Raw genomic sequence first — 4777 nt, 5'->3', positions numbered from 1 at the left:
CGCACTAATATCATCATAGCTAATCATCGGGATCCACCAGCCGAGAATCGAACTCAGGTCTGTACCGTGGCAGGGTACTATTCTACCACTAGACCACTGGTGCTTCTAAATTTAGTCATATCCATAACTTACTCGTATTTTGGTCATGTAGTTCTTCCGAAGCCCTTAACTTTTCGTTCACCTCTCGATTTAAAAAAATGAAAACAGAAAATCTCGATAGTGCTACACGTGTCATGTTTAAATTTAACTAATATTGTGGCAAACCCTAGTTTTCAAATTATGCGCACTAATATAATCATAGCTAATCTTTGGGATGCACCAGCCGAGAATCGAACTCGGGTCTGTACCGTGGCAGGGTACTATTCTACCACTAGACCACTGGTGCTTCTAAATTTAGTCATATCCGTAACTTACTCGTATTTTGGTCATGCAATTCTTCCGAAGCCCTTAACTTTTCGTTCACCTCTCGATTTAAAAAAATGAAAACAGAAAATCTCGATAGTGCTACACATGTCATGTTTAAATTTAACTGATATTGTGGCAAACCCTAGTTTATAAATTATGCGCACTAATATCATCATCCCTAATCTTCGGGATCCACCAGTCGAGAATCGAACTCGGGTCTGTACCGTGGAAGGGTACTATTCTACCACTAGACCACTGGTGCTTCTAAATTTAGTCATATCCATAACTTACTCGTATTTTGGTCATGCAGTTCTTCCGAAGCCCTTAACTCGGGTCTGTACCGTGGGTGGCAGGGTACTATTCTACCACTAGACCACTGGTGCTTCTAAATTTAGTCATATCCATAACTTACTCGTATTTTTGTCATGCAGTTCTTCCGAAGCCCTTAACTTTTCGTTTACCTCTCGATTTAAAAAAATGAAAACAGAAAATCTCGATAGTGCTACACGTGTCATGTTTAAATTTAACTAATTATGCGCACTAATATAATCATCCCTAATCTTCGGGATGCACCAGCCGAGAATCGAACTCGGGTCTGTACCGTGGTAGGGTACTATTCTACCACTAGACCACTGGTGCTTCTAAATTCAGTCATATCCATAACTTACTCGTATTTTGGTCATGTAGTTCTTCCGAAGCCCTTAACTTTTCGTTCACCGCTCGATTTAAAAAAATGAAAACAGAAAATCTCGATAGTGCTACACGTGTCATGTTTAAATTTAACTGATATTGTGGCAAACCCTAGCTTTCAAATTATGCGCACTAATATCATCATAGCTAATTATCGGGATCTACCAGCCGAGAATCGAACTCAGGTCTGTACCGTGGCAGGGTACTATTCTACCACTAGACCACTGGTGCTTCTAAATTCAGTCATATCCATAACTTACTCGTATTTTGGTCATGTAGTTCTTCCGAAGCCATTAACTTTTCGTTCACCTCTCGATTTAAAAAAATGAAAACAGAAAATCTCGATAGTGCTACACGTGTCATGTTTAAATTTAACTAATATTGTGCCAAACCCTAGTTTTCAAATTATGCGCACTAATATAATCATAGCTAATCTTTGGGATGCACCAGCCGAGAATCGAACTCGGGTCTGTACCGTGGCAGGGTACTATTCTACCACTAGACCACTGGTGCTTCTAAATTCAGTCATATCCATAACTTACTCGTATTTTGGTCATGTAGTTCTTCCGAAGCCCTTAACTTTTCGTTCACCTCTCGATTTAAAAAAATGAAAACAGAAAATCTCGATAGTGCTACACGTGTCATGTTTAAATTTAACTGATATTGTGGCAAACCCTAGCTTTCAAATTATGCGCACTAATATCATTATAGCTAATTATCGGGATCTACCAGCCGAGAATCGAACTCAGGTCTGTACCGTGGCAGGGTACTATTCTACCACTAGACCACTGGTGCTTCTAAATTCAGTCATATCCATAACTTACTCGTATTTTGGTCATGTAGTTCTTCCGAAGCCATTAACTTTTCGTTCACCTCTCGATTTAAAAAAATGAAAACAGAAAATCTCGATAGTGCTACACGTGTCATGTTTAAATTTAACTAATATTGTGCAAAACCCTAGTTTTCAAATTATGCGCACTAATATAATCATAGCTAATCTTTGGGATGCACCAGCCGAGAATCGAACTCGGGTCTGTACCGTGGCAGGGTACTATTCTACCACTAGACCACTGGTGCTTCTAAATTCAGTCATATCCATAACTTACTCGTATTTTGGTCATGTAGTTCTTCCGAAGCCCTTAACTTTTCGTTCACCTCTCGATTTAAAAAAATGAAAACAGAAAATCTCGATAGTGCTACACGTGTCATGTTTAAATTTAACTGATATTGTGGCAAACCCTAGCTTTCAAATTATGCGCACTAATATCATCATAGCTAATTATCGGGATCTACCAGCCGAGAATCGAACTCAGGTCTGTACCGTGGCAGGGTACTATTCTACCACTAGACCACTGGTGCTTCTAAATTCAGTCATATCCATAACCTACTCGTATTTTTGTCATGTAGTTCTTCCGAAGCCATTAACTTTTCGTTCACCTCTCGATTTAAAAAAATGAAAACAGAAAATCTCGATAGTGCTACACGTGTCATGTTTAAATTTAACTAATATTGTGCCAAACCCTAGTTTTCAAATTATGCGCACTAATATAATCATAGCTAATCTTTGGGATGCACCAGCCGAGAATCGAACTCGGGTCTGTACCGTGGCAGGGTACTATTCTACCACTAGACCACTGGTGCTTCTAAATTTAGTCATATCCATAACTTACTCGTATTTTGGTCATGCTGTTCTTCCAAAGCCCGTAACTTAACTTTTCGTTCACCTCTCGATTTAAAAAAATGAAAACAGAAAATCTCGATAGTGCTACACGTGTCATGTTTAAATTTAACTAATATTGTGGCAAACCCTAGTTTTCAAATTATGCGCACACTAATATCATCATAGCTAATCATCGGGATCCACCAGCCGAGAATCGAACTCAGGTCTGTACCGTGGCAGGGTACTATTCTACCACTAGACCACTGGTGCTTCTAAATTCAGTCATATCCATAACTTACTCGTATTTTGGTCATGTAGTTCTTCCGAAGCCCTTAACTTTTCGTTCACCTCTCGATTTAAAAAAATGAAAACAGGAAATCTCGATAGTGCTACACGTGTCATGTTTAAATTTAACTAATATTGTGCCAAACCCTAGTTTTCAAATTATGCGCACTAATATAATCATAGCTAATCTTTGGGATGCACCAGCCGAGAATCGCACTCGGGTCTGTACCGTGGCAGGGTACTATTCTACCACTAGACCACTGGTGCTTCTAAATTCAGTCATATCCGTAACTTACTCGTATTTTGGTCATGCAGTTCTTCCGAAGCCCTTAACTTTTCGTTCACCTCTCGATTTAAAAAAATGAAAACAGAAAATCTCGATAGTGCTACACATGTCATGTTTAAATTTAACTGATATTGTGGCAAACCCTAGTTTTCAAATTATGCGCACTAATATCATCATCCCTAATCTTCGGGATCCACCAGTCGAGAATCGAACTCGGGTCTGTACCGTGGCAGGGTACTATTCTACCACTAGACCACTGGTGCTTCTAAATTCAGTCATATCCATAACTTACTCGTATTTTGGTCATGCAGTTCTTCCGAAGCCCTTAACTTTTCGTTCACCTCTCGATTTAAAAAAATGAAAACAGAAAATCTCGATAGTGCTACACATGTCATGTTTAAATTTAACTAATATTGTGGCAAACCTAGTTTTCAAATTATGCGCACTAATATAATCATAATTAATCTTTGGGATGCACCATCCGAGAATCGAACTCTGGTCTGTACCGTGGCAGGGTACTATTCTACCACTAGACCACTGGTGCTTCTAAATTTAGTCATATCCATAACTTACTCGTATTTTGGTCATGCAGTTCTTCCGAAGCCCTTAACTTTTCGTTCACCTCTCGATTTAAAAAAATAAAAACAGAAAATCTCGATAGTGCAACCGTAGTTTTAAAATTATGCGCACTAATATCATCATAGCTAATCTTCGGGATGCACCAGCCGAGAATCAAACTCGGCCGTGGCAGGGTACTATTCTACCACTAGACCACTGGTGCTTCTAAATTTAGTCATATCCATAATTTACTCGTATTTTGGTCATGTAGTTCTTCCGAAGCCCTTAACTTTTCGTTCACCTCTCGATTTAAAAAAATGAAAATAGAAAATCTCGATAGTGCTACACGTGTCATGTTTAAATTTAACTGATATTGTGGCAAACCCTAAGTTTCAAATTATGCGCAATAATATCATCATAGCTAATCTTCGAGATGCACCAGCCGAGAATCGAACTCGGGTCTGTACCGTGGCAGGGTACTATTCTACCACTAGACCACTGGTGCTTCTAAATTTAGTCCTATCCGTAACTTACTCGTATTTTGGTCATGCAGTTCTTCCGAAGCCCTTAACTTTTCGTTCACCTCTCGATTTAAAAAAATGAAAACAGAAAATCTCGATAGTGCTACACATGTCATGTTTAAATTTAACTGATATTGTGGCAAACCCTAGTTTATAAATTATGCGCACTAATATCATCATCCCTAATCTTCGGGATCCACCAGTCGAGAATCGAACTCGGGTCTGTACCGTGGAAGGGTACTATTCTACCACTAGACCACTGGTGCTTCTAAATTTAGTCATATCCATAACTTACTCGTATTTTGGTCATGCAGTTCTTCCGAAGCCCTTAACTCGGGTCTGTACCGTGGGTGGCAGGGTACTATTCTACCA

The 4777-nt window shown here is 39.2% G+C and overlaps 1 non-coding gene across 1 annotated transcript; it reads right to left on the bottom strand.

Moving 5' to 3' along the window:
* Positions 1-973: 973 nt before the first annotated feature.
* TRNAG-ACC (transfer RNA glycine (anticodon ACC)) lies at positions 974-1044 on the bottom strand. The gene has a single exon. It is a non-coding gene; the product is annotated as a tRNA-Gly (tRNA).
* Between the last annotated feature and the right edge of the window lie 3733 nt (positions 1045-4777).

This window comes from Cucurbita pepo, chromosome 16 (assembly GCF_057944985.1).
Source record: "Cucurbita pepo subsp. pepo isolate OVF chromosome 16, ASM5794498v1, whole genome shotgun sequence".
NCBI classification, from domain to species: Eukaryota; Viridiplantae; Streptophyta; class Magnoliopsida; order Cucurbitales; family Cucurbitaceae; genus Cucurbita; species Cucurbita pepo.
This window is presented reverse-complemented; position numbering and strand designations above follow the sequence as displayed.